Source organism: Pipra filicauda, unplaced genomic scaffold (genome assembly GCF_003945595.2).
Source record: "Pipra filicauda isolate LSUMZ 115617 unplaced genomic scaffold, ASM394559v2 scaffold29_size4552773_pilon, whole genome shotgun sequence".
In the NCBI taxonomy this organism is placed as follows: Eukaryota; Metazoa; Chordata; class Aves; order Passeriformes; family Pipridae; genus Pipra; species Pipra filicauda.
In genome coordinates, this window is record NW_024104420.1 from 481,883 (window position 1) to 496,759 (window position 14,877).

A 14,877-nucleotide genomic window follows, 5' to 3' on the forward strand; every position below is an offset into this window, starting at 1 on the left:
TCAGAAGATTCCCTAAAATATTAAGTAATCAATATCAAAAAGCAAACCAATGGAGGAAATATTGATTTACAATGGTAGTTATTCTGATGCTTTTTAGAAGTGACTAGAGTAGGCACAGCAGAGAACTATGGATTTTTTATCAAATTCATAACATATGCAGTCACTTAAAAATAAAAACAGCATTCATTTCTGCAAATAAAAGCAGATCTCTGTGTGTTAAAGTTAATGGTCTACTATGAAAGGAAAACCAATGTAAGCAAAACTGTTGAAAATGCACAGAAAAGAAGAGAACCCGTTTTATTCCCTTCTTGATGTGTGATTTGGAAAGAGTTAAGAGGTAGCAGGTATTCCTAAAGTTGGCTTATAAGATTAATGTAAACTGAATCTATTGAACAAGCTATATCATTTCCACACATATTTAGATTAAGAAAACACGTTCATAAAAGGAGGTTAAAACCAGAATGGTCGAAAGTACAATAGTATTCAGGTGCCACAGAAACTACTATTCACTGATAGCAGTAACACAAAATTAAAGAGCACAGTCCAAATTAAAAACCCACTAATTTTGCCAAAATGAGGTATTTTGGCTGCAGTTTCACCTTACATCGTATTTAGCTATTCCAAACCATATAAATTTCAATTTACTTCTCATTACCAAGAGGGACAACATGGGCTGCAGCACACATAGGTGACTCAAGAGTGGGGTTTGGGAGCTAAAGGAGCACTTCACATAACATCTTTCATGATAGTCCACAATAACTCTTATTGTTAATGTTCTCATCAACCAGAATGAATTAATCATGAAGAGGTATGAATTAAAGCCATGTAACCAGTGATTAATTATATGGATTTACAGGAGTCCTTTTTTTTTTTAACTTACAAAATATTGTACATCAAGTGACAGACATTTGATATTCTAGACTGACAAAAAAAAGCAAACAGCCCCTCTGCTGAAGCTAAGGAACCATCACAAATGTGTTAACTGCTTAGTATTTGCAACCAGTCAGAATCAACAGCAAAACTCTCAAATTCCATTAGGTCACCAAGATGATAGCAAGGCTTTTATTTATTCTCCTTATCCCTAAACCAAAAAAAACCCAACCAAACCCAAAAACTAATTCCTTATCTTGTGAACATTGTTCATTCACACTACACAATAAACAAGATGGGTCTATACTGAACTTATCTAGATTTCTCTCAAACCAAAGAAAACCTTATCAACTGGAAAACAAGCCATTTTAGATCAGCAAAAACCTGCAAAAAAATACCAGTAGGCAGTAAACTAGCTTCTGTATTATCAAATTGACAAATTAAAGAAGCTATAATGTTCACTCCATACAACCCAGATCATGCCATTTTGGCTCCTTCTGGAATTAAAAACACTTTAAATTACCCATCCAGCTTCCATTAGTAAGACATTTAGAACTGCAGGAGGCTAAGGTTGTTTCTCAGAGTCAAATCCAGTGCCCATTCACTGGATGTTTATTGCATGTTGTTTACAGCAACCTTTAAAAGAAACATGAAAACAAATTAATAACAACTCACCTCATAAGAAACAGTAGCGAGAGGCCAGAGTTACTTTAGAGAAAAGGACAAAAGAAAATGAATGCAATTTGTTAACCTCGAAGTAAACATTTGTATGACAACATGTGTTGGAGGTTTTATCTTTATTTTCCTTTTTTTTTTTATTTTGGTTATCCTCGGACATTTTATTATAAGTTACATTTTTTACAGAATGTTTTTTTCAACAATGCTTTTAGAAATGAGGACTAAAAGATGAGTGTTGTCTCTATGCAGATCTCAGCATTTACCATTTACAAGAAAATATAAAGTAGGAATTATGCAATGCATGCAATGAAAAGAGAATATAGCTGAGAAAAAAAAAAATCTGTGCATAGCAGCCCTTCCTTGCCAAAAAATCACTTTTAAACATAAAAAAATTAATTAACATAAACACACACACACAAAAAATAGGAATCACACTCCTTACTTCTGTAATTAGTTTTTTTTAAAGACGGAATCTGCACTACAGAAATATCTCTTATTCTGCAAAACATGTCAGAATAGGTTTTTGTTAAATATGAATCCTGTTGCCATTTTTTTTTCTGTTTGGTTCTTTCTATTTCTATTATTCTGTATAAAATAATTGTCATTTCTACATCACTAATCTAATATCTAGAATAATAGAACTCTGTCAAAAATTAAATTTTGCATCATCCCTCAGAGTGATTAAGCATTAATCTCAGTTATTTCTTAATTAATTTATTGTTGCAGTGCTGTAAGACACAGGGTTTCAGGGGTGTAATTTTAACCAGAGTAAAGATGTAAGAAATTGGGGTTATAGTGGGAAAAGGAACAACGGTACTGAAGAAAATGTGGTATCTTGCAGATGTGACTGCGTGATAACCAGGCAGCCTGACTGATACTTTGAGATGTCTAGTGTCCACTAGACTTTTAGTTACATCATTAGGCCTGCTATTAACTCAAAACAGGCCCATATTAACATTCTGCAAAAAGGAGTCAGCAATTCCGAAGTCTGTAAAATCTCCCCTTCTCCTAGAAACAAAGAAAAAAAAGGATATTCAGCATTCAAAACTAGGGAGCTTAAGCACAGAATCTATTCAGTACCATTGAAGTTTTTTCTCAGTTTTGGACTGCTGTCGCTATTTGAGAAGATAGCACCATTAAGAGAACTGTACTAAGAATAAACTGCTATATGTAGATATCTATAACTTGCCAGATCTTTTGGTAATGTTAAAATGTGAGAAAGGTTGATTTTCTGAGACACCAGTTCTGGTGATATATAGAATATTCTGCTTTAGGAAGTGAGTAAACAGGATGCTTTTAAAAAGCAGCATTCTGAATTTGGGATGTTTACTTCCCTTCACCTCACAGAGATAAAAGAGCATCAAATGAAACAGAGTGCTTTAAATTCTTATGCTGTCACCTGGAGATGCTCTGATCTGGCACTTCTCCAGAGCTCTGTTGTCTTATGGTTATAAGTTTTGGGTAAACAGTATGGAGAATAGTGACTTCAGTATACCTACAGATAACTCAGTAACATGTTCTTACTCCGGGGAGTCAGCAGCACAACTCAATAAAAAAAGTGTAAAACCCTGATGCCTCTGGTTTAGGATGTCTTGAGTGATCTGGACATCTGGAACCATAAAGCTGCCAGAAGTAGGCTAATGCTTTTGCTTGGCAGAAGGCAATTAAAAGGAAAGCTTTCTGTGAAGCTGCCAGCATTTTGAAAATGTTCAGCCAACAAAGTGGTGAAGAGATCTTCACCTTGATACTGAGTTTTGACATCTCATTACTGATAGTCATTTGGTAACTGTGTGCTCTGGTGCCTACAATCTCAAACATAACGGAAATTATAATTTATTTAGGTAGAGTTCTGGATCAGAGGGTGACTCAAGCAGAAATCTAGGGCAGCCCTGGAAATAATACATAGAGGGGGGGAAAGAAATAAGACTGGTAGGAGAAAACAAGTGTTGACAGGTAGAAATATGCGGTTATTGCTAGCTCTGCAGAATTTAGTGGATGTTCCTTCAACTGCACTGTTGAACTACTGATAAAGGAAGACATGACAAAACCACCAGGCTAAATCAAACACTGAAAGATGTAGAGCACCAGAATATTTCAGGGATTCATGTATTTAATTATAAAACACACAGAATAAGTTACAGCTGTCAATTTTAAAGCATCAGTTTAGCACCGGTAAACTACAGACCTGCTTGTGAAATACCATATACGTTTTTTCCTGCACTCTTTGATTCTGGATATATTAACCACTGGGCTGTAATGAATGTTACAAACTGCTGGGTTTTTTCCCCTCAAACACATGTGAAGTTATGTTAGGCTTTGAAAAAAATATCTTTGACTACAATATCTGATATTTTTCACAAAGAACATAAGAAAAAGTTTCCCTAAGATAGTCTAGTTTGTGAACCTTTTAAGCTTCCTTAAACAGGCATAAAAAATTTGTTGTTTCTGTTTCCATGTTCTCATTCCCAGACAAAATATCTTTACACACTCTCACTTTTTGCTCTCTAACGTCTTGTCCTCATTGTAGTTACTCTTAATGTTCACTACAGAATAAAAGACCGAAATTAGGCCCATTATATATACATTCATATTAGCAGATGAGATTTCAGGTGTGACTTAGAGCAATAGAGTGTTACAGGGAAGAAACTCTGCAGAGCATTCGGCAGCCTCAGAGGTTTAGCAGGATGACTTTAAATCACCAGTGCCCTCTGCTGCTCTGTGATTGGTCTTTTATTTTGTGTTGTTTTTCCATTCAGCCAGGTATAACTTTGACAGTACTCCAAGCCTTCCTTAATTACTGCTTCCTTATAGGCTGATTCATGGGTACTACGATGCACAGAATTTTGTCCCTATGGGACTATACAGCCTCTCAACTCCAGCACTGACATGGGTGAATTGCTGAGGCAGGACATGAGACAACAGCCTAAGAGCCAGAGCTATCGCTGCCCTGCACCACTGCTCTGGCAGGAATGCTCATCCTCGCCAAAAGCAGGAAATCACAAGGTTTTCAAGGAATTTTCCTGCTTGCCCCTAAAGAACTGGAATAGAGAGAGAAGGTTGTTTCTGCTTTAGCCTAGCAGGCTCAGTTTTGAGGAAAGATTCTGTATAGCAGATAGACTAAATCTAATAACATGAAATATGAAAGAGAAAATATGAGTAGTTACAATTTCATCAGCTGCACAGTGTAATACCTACCTAGGGGGAAAATCAATCAGCTAGTGTCTGATCAGTGCTTTCTTGATAGCATTAGCTATGTGAGTTATACAACCTCTGGAGATAGTGCTTCTTTTCCTTACCTGTGTAATTCATTTATTAGCCTAAATTTACAGCTGTCAGCATTGATTTAGAGCACCAAATCTAAATGAACACACATTCTGTGGATTCCAAGGACAGACAGCTAAAAGCCTGAGATGAAGGTAACAAATTTTTACATAGAACAGATAACTAATTTCTATTTCATTTATATAACCATAAAAATAATTGAATTCCTGTCTGGCCAGGAGTTCTGAATTTGGTTTCCATTTCTCTTCCTCCTTAAGGGTAGTATGTAACCCCTGATATGATGCAGTAACTCTACAGTCTTCAAAACTGGGGATATAGTCAACTTAAAGTAAAAGGAGGTACAGTTTTTTGTGACTGTAGTCTACTGTTTTATGCATGTCCAAAATCCTTCTGCACATTCACTTCTCTGTACAGTTGACCATATATGATATAGGACACTCCAAACTTGTCTGACAGACAAAATAATGATAATTCCAATATTTACTTGGTATGGCCTTTATGTAAAGGTACAAAAGAAGCCAAAAAATCTTATTATTCTATTGGGATAACTATTCAATTGATTCATAAAGTAATATGGTTCCTGCCTTAAAGTAGCTTACAAGCCAACTAAGGCTTAATTGAGCAAGTAGGAGACAGCTTGGGCGCTCCCTGATTTGTTTGAACTAGTGTCCTCTGCTTTCCCTTCAGATATGGATGTTTAAAGAATGGGCAGAAGCCTTGATTTCTTGGTAAGGAAGGGCTGCTATGCACAGACACTGCTTGCACATTTCTGGAGAGAGACACTGGTTCCTGTTCTTCTTCATGTTTTACAAGTTAATGGGCACTGTGGTAAGTAGATGCTGTGATATCTATTCTGCTCCAGCTGTCCTCTGTGGGGACCTGATAGCTTGCAGCACAGGGCCCAACTCATAACAAAAAAGCAGCCTTTCTGTCCAAGGCTGACCATGTCCCAGAACTGCAGTGTGGGATGTGTGTGTGGCTGTCATGTATCATTTAATTTGGCCATTCTACAGCAAGACAACCCTCCAATAAGAGGTTTCATGCTTCCTTTTGAAAGGAAAGAATTTATTTTACTCATTCTCCAAAGCTGAGATGCAACCTCTCCTATGCACCATGATTTGGTCCTTGTGGCAGTGCCAGATCACTGCAATAAAATGTTATCAGGTTACACAGCAAAATGCAAATTATAAACTACATTCAGTATGCCAGAGGACATATAAAGTACCACAAGTGGTATTGAGTGACTATGCTTTATGAAGAAAAGTACTCTCATTTGTGAAAAGTATTCTCATTTATGAAAAGTAGTAGGAGGCTCAGTAACTCAGGCTAGTTACTCCAATGGAAAACAAAACAGAGACCATAACCCTTGCTTGCATTTGAACAAACAGCCAACATGTAATAATTGCCATGCTGATTGGAGCTAGTATTAGAGAATGAAACTGAATTAATATAGTCCATTCTTTGGTCAAGAATTCAAGCATTCATTTAATGTTTGCATGCTTGAAGACCATTCAGGTTAGATTGGAAAAAACTCCATGCTTCCTGACAAGTCTGACTGCTCAATTATAGACTGTTTTTTGACAGTATGGATCATAGATTTGTGATACTTTTGCTTGTCTCAGGATTTAATAGCCAGACAGTTAATGTTGTGAACATTGTCATCATGGCTAGGCTTCGCAAACGAAGATCTGGGAAGGCTCTATCCGCATTTGCTACAGGCACGCTGGTGGCTTATGAGGCCAATACGTGACAGACATATCCGATTACAAAAGGCACAGCAGAAAGACTCCTTAGATGGTATATTCTGCAATATACGGTTCTTTCTGCGTTGCCTTTTTTCCTCAAGAGTGATCCTGCGTGTGTTCTCAAAGGAGACAGCTGCGTTATAGATGGTGTGTCTCCAGGCCTCCCGATTTGAGGCCAGAGTAGACCAGTGATGAAGATCAATATGGCCAAGGCTGAGATGTTGTTTCAGGGAGTCCTTGTATCTTTTCTTCGGGGTGAACATTGTAATAGCCTAGTATTTTGCATCAGTACTTTGACAAAGGAGAAGATGGCTGTTGTCAGCATATGTATAACAACAATACTATTCTTTTCATTGATACCAGCCTTTACTGTGCCTATTTGTTCATGTTGAAAATCACCTAAATATGAAAGCATTTTTCCCCCACAGGTGAAACCTGTACTCTTCCAAAAGAGACAGAAGAAAAAAAGTGGGAAAAAAAAGTGAAGGAAAGAAGAACAAAGGGTGGTAAAGGGAAGACAAGTTCTGAGAGCAAGAAAATGAGTAACTAGTGTCTTATAGTCCTTCAAAAGTAAGTTATTTAGTGTGGGAAGAAGTTCTGCTTACTTCTCTTGTCAAAGAAAAAAGTTATATCTTCAGGCATTTTCAGTTTCTGTCTTTGTTTCCTCAGATACATGTTAGAATTTTAAACCTGCACAAGACCCGGACCTTTTTCCTCTAGTTACACTCCAGTCTTCTCACGCTGATTTCTGAGCTTAATCTGACAGTGAGTTTCACTGAAAGAGACAGATAGTTGCAGAGGGAGAGCTGTTCAGAAGTCGATGTTTAAATACATAGGCAGAATGTAGAGCTGTAAGTGAATTACAGTACTATGAATAGGGCACTTCATGAAACAAATACACATTGTGAAAGACTTGGGAAAAGTGCCCCAACCATTTGATCAGTTTCTTGAAAGACATAGGGAATTAGTTTCCAATTTTGAGGAATGTCCTTAAACACATTAAAATGCTTGGCCTTTCAAACATCCAATGCCATGCAAACCTGGCAGGGTTCTTCTTGAAAGCACAAGGACAACAAAGACTGATATGAAACTCAAATAACAGAAGTTTTTTTATCTCTTCTGTTTTTCAAGAGGAAGGCTAATAAAATCCTCTGAGGCTATTATGATCTTCCATGCAAAGCAGGAAAGCTCTCAAGGTTTCTAATGTGAAGAAACAGCTCATTATCTCTAGTGGTGTTTTATATGGTATACACCTGTATTTATGTATTTACTTCAAGTCACATGATATATCATATGTACAGTACACCATTATCCCTCTAAGATTAGTAGGATTTGATGGAGAACTTAACTTTCCATCAATGTTAACAGCAAGTATTCTAATTCTGTCAAAAGCTAAAAAAATACCAACAATTTTTATTTCATGGAAATAGGAATGGTCTCAACACTCACTCTACTGTTAATCACTTCCATCCATGTTTATAAAGGCTATTGTTATTGTGTTACCCTTCACTTGGTCTCACCTCTATTTTTCCAGCGTGTTTTTTCTTGAATGCCCACCTTTTCTTTGCCAGTAACAGTTGAAACCATTCCCTTAGTTCAAACTCCTTGTCACGCTACCTCCTGCCCTATATTTGACTTCTTATTGAGCTCAGTGTCCTCCCTCAAAGCTTCCTCTTGTTTTCAGTCTCTGTCTTAGACCTTTAATTTGTATTGACTCACAATATGGTTGCTGTGAGCTCTGCACCTGCTCCTATCCCATATCGATGGCTAAATTCTTACAGATGACTGTTTCTAGGGGAGACTCGGGCTGAAACTTAAAAATAACAGAAGAGCAGCTATGCAGTGCTGACTCGAGCCTACACATTCAACAGCTGCCAGTCCAGTTTGACTTGAAAATTTTACCACTCAACCACTGACCTAAAATCTGGGCATACTCAGGCTTCCCTCAGTTTAGCCAAGTCAGCATCTGCACGAACAACATTAGCCTGCTAGTAACTGCGGCTACATTTAATTCTCTGTATGCCCAAATGACAGTAAATGTTGACAATTTACTCGGATATAAGCACAGTGCTTGTGGGCTACCTAAGGCTAACCCCAGCCAAAAAACAAAGTGGATATTTTGCACTTAAACATTCAAAGAAAATTAGGAAAGATCTGTTTGAGAGAAATTTTCCAGTTTCCCAGAAAGACAAAATTAAAACCATAACTTTCCCGTCTTCCTCCCAAAATACCAAATTATTTTGTCTTTTATTAAAAAAAAAGAACACTGAAGAAAGTAAAGCATGAAAAATTTTGTAGGAAAAAAAAGATTCAGTTTTTCTCTGTAACCTGGATGTGTTAGAAGAATTATCTTCATCACCACTACTTCATTTTGTAAGAAATTCATACAAAACAACCCTGTACTGTCTCTGTCGCATGACTCCAAAACTTGTAAGTTCGATTATAGCTCAATACCATTGTAGCTCAAAATTTGTATCAACCATATGATCATGAATGCAGACAGCCTTAATTACTTTAACAAAGAACAGCTGTGTTGTTTTGGGGCTGCCATTTGCTTCTCATTAATGATTAACAATCTCATAAGACCAACAAATTAATAAAAAATAGTTATTGGCTAATAAATACTAATAAAGGGAAACTTTTTAACATTTGCTTTGCATTGTATATTGCTGAGGATGTTATTTATCTATTATTTTGCTTCACGGCAGTGAAAAATCAGTTTTTAGGCAGCAACAGCCTTCTTGAAGAAATTAAATCATACTCGATGAAAATCAAGTATTTTTAGCATGCAGGCAATCAGGTATATTGGCCATATTTTATAAAAACATTAATTTCTCTAGATAATTATTGTAGCTATTGTCCAGCTTGTTAAGGATTTGACTGAGCTAAAGCTATAGAGCAATATAAAGCAATTTGCTCTAGATGCTTAAACAATTATAGCTGCTACTTCCTTCCTATTCCCCAATGTTAAACATTAATTCCTTTCATAAATTGCACTCTTAAATTAGAGATGAGTCATGGCTTTATTTTATTACCCAAACTCTACTACACTTCTTCTTCAGAAAACTTTTATGCTTCAGTTCTTTTGGTTTTTTAAGTGAGATTTGCACATGTTGATAACTGCAGTCCACTACCATGAAAATATATTGATAATAAATTCTTAGGTTGTAAATTAATATAGATTACAGTTACAAAATTTTCAGACTAAAATGTTTCAATTGTGAAAATCTATTCAATATATTTTCCTTAAAAAATACTACAGCCATTATTTCAAATGAAGCCTCAACCCTTCAACATTTGTTTGGATGCAAACTTGGTAGAATTTAAACGTTTAACTTATATTGAAATATAACATTTTATTTCATGTACTTGTACTTATTGCCTGTGATAGGGAAAGCATAGTTTCAGTTTGAACCAATAAAACAGCAAAAGAACACAACAAATCCTTTGGAAAAAACGAACAGTAATGACAATGAGTCTCTGACAAATCTCACTAAACTGATATATTAACATATGGAAGTCATTAGGAAACATACCCATGCTGTAAACTCTGGAAGTACACAGATTCTTCACATTGATACTCATCAATTTTTATTTATTGCCTAATGAATGCTCAAAATTTATAAAGTCTATTATCTTCAGTTTTAGAGATAACAATATATAAACACAAAGCTTGAATTCTATCCTTGGTGGACATAATAGAAAGTCACTTGGCTGAAATACTGACAAGGCCATGAAAACACTTTAAAAGTTGTGACAAAAAAGACAATGCATAATAATAAAATGGAACTTTTTAAAAATTTATTGCTTATACAGAGGAATCTCTTAATATATCTTAAGATCCTTACAAAAGTTGTTGGGTTTACAAGGTCAAAATGATTAAAAATAACACGGTGAGGAGACTAAAGAGACAGCAAAAAGCTAAGTGATTTATTTGGTTTGGTTTGCAAAGAGAGAATGGGGAGGAAATATCTTGTTTAGTGCTGATCTTTAAAGATAATGAAGGTGAAGCGCTGTCAAACACAGAGACATAAAAGAATAAGATAGAAGAACTCCAGAAACTGTAGTAACATAAATTATTTGAGCATGATGCCAGAGCTCTGCAGAAACTTCTGAGCATTCGTGCAGTATCGTTGGACATTTTCTGTATGCATAGCGAGGGATAGGAGCCTCCAAGGCCATATCCTGGTCTTTTAATCTACCTAATAAAGATGATACTCATTTCATTTACTACAAAAGAGACAAGTTCTCCACAATATACAGCAAAGTAGATTCAGGGAATACAAGTGTAAAGAAAAATGCTTTCCTGGATATGAACTGAACATAAGACCAAAGTAGGAGCGATCAGTGCTCAGTAGAGGGATGGACTAACAGTGTTAAGTGAGTAGTGAAGACAATCTTCCAGAAACTTCTGTTTTAAAGCTGTAATTAGTTCATTTCAGATCTGCTAGCACCCTTTTGAATTATGCTTTTATTTCCCCAGCATGAATGGTATAGAGAACTCAATTATGAAGCTGTTAGTATAAATTCACCCTCTCAGAGCAGTTTCAACACCTCTACCTGCAGAAACGCTTCACAGCATTGCGGAGACCACCCACCGCCAGGCAGCCACAATTAGCCAGCACACCACATGGCTCATACTTCTGATTTCCAGCCCAAACCTCACACCATTCCTCATATTCCTTTCCCCAGTAGCAAAAACCACAGCACTTGTGGAAAGGCAACAACAGGAGGCAGACAGTGCAGCTGGGGACCGAGTCCAACCCCACCTCCAAACCACCATTTTCATCCAAGATGGTTTCAGTCACAGGTAGGCAATAGGGTAGTCTAGGTTCACTCATTGTCCTACTGGCAGCAAGACCTTCATCTGCCATGACCATTCGATTTCTTCTTCTCTCCCTAGGAGTTAAAACATCTCCGTAGCACAGCTCAGCACTAAGACCATGGCTCAAAGCAGTCGAGTGAAATGAGTATAGGTGGATCATGCATAGGCAGAACAAAATAAATAAAACAAAATAGATATTTTCTTGATGAGCATTTGTGAAAATCTTAAGCTACTGGATTATTTTTTAAAAGAACTTTTTAATCATTTTTAATCACTGCTTTTCAGAAACTGCTTTTAGAGAATTATGCAAATCACTGTGAAAACTTTGCTTGCAGTTATTGACTTATGAAACTCAATTCTTCTTGGGGTTTTTGAGGTAAAAGGAATTTCTCAAACAACTAATGTTTATAGCAGCATGTTGATAACTTGCCCATGATAAACGTGTGCTCAAATGCTTCAGAATACAGTCACCAGCTGAAATCACAGAACATGCTGAATCACAGAATATGCTGAGTTGTAAGGGATCATCCCACAAGGATCATCGAGTCCAACTCTTGGCCCTGATCAGACCGTTTCCAAGCAACACATCATGTACCCAAGAGTATTGTCCAAATGCTTCTTGAACTCTGTCAGGGTTGGTGCTGCAACCACTTTTCTGGGGAACCTCTTCCACTGCCCAACCATCCTCTGGGTGGCTTTTTCTAATATCCAGTCCTAACTTCCCCTGACACAACTTCAGGCACTTCCCTTGGATCCCATCACTGGTCACTACAGAGAAGAGATCAGTCTCTGCCTCTCTGATCTGTAAAATTATGAAGAAAATATATGAGGGAAAGAGGTCACCTCTAGTGCATTCCCATGCTCCGTGCAAGCTGTATGCCTGCTTGCTTCACAATGAGGCAAGCTCACATAAAAATAACTGGGTCTTGATCAACATCGTTTATGTCTAGTCTTTCATCTCAAAGAAAAGGAGTCTAGAAATGTCCCTCAGTGGGCTTCACAACTGTTGTCCCTGAGCTTGGTGGCAGACCACATTTAAGGCCTCAACGTTATCATCTTTGACCTCTCCTTCTGAGTATGTAATGTTTTGCTGCAGCAAAAAGATGTTTCACCAACTGACATCCAAAGCAAAGTCCACAAGAGGGAGGTTGACAGACATTAACTAAACACCTGGCAATAATTTCTTGCTTTTAGGTATCAAAGGAACCAATAAAAAGTGTCTTCATACAGCACATCATTAATAACTCCTCATATTAAATCTGGGTAGTCTGATGCATTCGTATAGTAATAGCATATTGTGGTCCTGACTGTCCCTCCTGCAGTTAATGCTTTAGTGCAATGACAAGCCCTGATTTCACATTAGGTTAGCAATTACCGAATCAGCCTTTATCTGTTGGTAGCAACTGCTTTGGAGGATTTTATTCCACATGCACTAATTTTATTCCACATGCATGCATGACTGTACTAACAAATTTTCATGTTGTAAAATGCAAAACCATATTAACCTGTCCAATAGAGTATAATATGATATATTTTTCCATGGTAAAATGTTTGTCTACTAACATTTAACTTCAGTATCAAATGGACAAAGATTAATTTTTGAAGTATTTAATTTTTGTATTAAAAGAAATATAACAATAAGAAATAATAGGTAGTGAACATGTTAATACATCAAAAACCCCAAGAAATTATTTTGATTAATGCCTTAGCACAGAGCAGATCTCACTTATATTGCCCTCCGGTATGTGCAGCAGAGTTCATCAGAATGTTAATTTGGATATAAGGATGAATCTTCCGCAATGTTCTCAATTTCCCTGATTGAATCTTTAGGTATACAGAAGGTAATACTTAACCGTTTCCAATCATCGTTTCCATTCTTGCAATAACATACTTACCCAATATTAAATGCCATATTAGAAGACATACTCCTAAGAAATTAATACCAGCTAAAAGTGGAATTTGTGACACACTAGTAAATTATTTTTCCTCATTGTGGATGCCTATGTGTTATAGTAGTGTAGTGTACTTAAGCCATGCAATATAATTTAAATGCTGTGTTTCTGCATCTCTCAGTGTGCTTACCTTTCCCTACAAATATCACAAGTGTCTCATGTAAACCTGTGTGAGCACCTAATGGACTGTACAAATCCTACTAATTAGTCTGTTGCCTAGCTGCTTATTAGCTTCATTCTGAAGCTTCTTTTCACACCAACTGCAGAAATGCAGTAACTAAACTTCATAATTTTCAGGGTTTCACAACATTACTGAATTTTATAATAGGTAAAATCAGTCAGTTGTTCAAAGTTGGTGGTATAAAAAAGAAATAATGGATCAGCAACACCATACAGGCTTGGTTTCCAGAGTGGAATACCAAAAAAATAACTATTTTTCTTTTCATTTTATTCTTCAGAGATCTCAGCCTTAACCAGAGAGTCAAATCTGCTACTGCTGGAGACTCCACCATTCATCACCAAAACAGCTTTGTTTATGGAAAGATGGTCCTGCCCTCATAGCCACAAAAAACCTACTTAAATTTTGCTTTTTCCAGCGTACAAGCCTTGTGTTTTCTTCTGTTTTGTCTACAAAGCAAACTCTAGACAGCTAGGAGTCAAGAATGTACAATTATAAATCTAGATTAAGTAATCCATGTAGTACTGCTTCTAGGAAGAAAACACTACCTCAAAAGTCTGTGTCAGGAACTGATTCCATGTCACGGACCCTAGAATGCTGGGATAAGCTTCTTACCAGCATCTTTTTGAACGAGAAAAACATCCAGACACGACACTAAGCAGTAGCTGTTTACACTAGTTATATCCTAAGGCTTGTCCCGCCGTTCAAAATATGTGTGCTATATTCTGGCTATGCACTTCATGCTAACTCAAATAGTTCATTTGGATAGCCCGGTGTTGCGGAGTACTGTATATCCTGACTGATCTTATTATGAAATATTTTCATTCTTGTTGATAGTCCAAGGTAACTCTTTCCGGGTGTCAGCCACAGATTGCTTGTATTTTTCACTATGAGATTGATTGTATCATTAAAGTTATTTTCACATCCTTTGAGTTTTTTCATGTACTTTACCAGGAAAAATATGAACACGTGAGATGCCCTGCCATTCCTTCACCCAGACTCAAGCATCTCAAATAATCTGCTATGAAACGTGGATGACTTATATGAATTGATTGGATTGTCCTTCCAGTCATTCCACACATTTTTTACTCTCTTTCAATAGGGAAGGTATAACTTTTCCAGTACCACTATAGTAGTTGTAGCACTTAGTGTGCCCCAATACGAACACTTACTAGTTTCGTACAAGTAGAGTACTTGCAGGAGACCCTACATCTAGACTATTAAATTATTTATATTTCACATTTACAGACACTCAGTCTGAAAAAATATATAACATTTTAGACTGAAAATATTGATATATAATTTCAACAATCACAGGGAATGATATTCATATAACTATCCATGCAC

General features: G+C 36.7%; 1 long non-coding RNA gene across 1 annotated transcript; it reads left to right on the plus strand.

The window, feature by feature from the left end:
* Nucleotides 1–5,520: 5,520 nt before the first annotated feature.
* On the plus strand, nucleotides 5,521–14,454 carry LOC113992402. Its single transcript, XR_003542235.2, has 3 exons — nucleotides 5,521–5,658; nucleotides 7,004–7,145; nucleotides 13,811–14,454. It is a non-coding gene; the product is annotated as an uncharacterized LOC113992402 (long non-coding RNA).
* The last annotated feature ends 423 nt before the right edge of the window (nucleotides 14,455–14,877 follow it).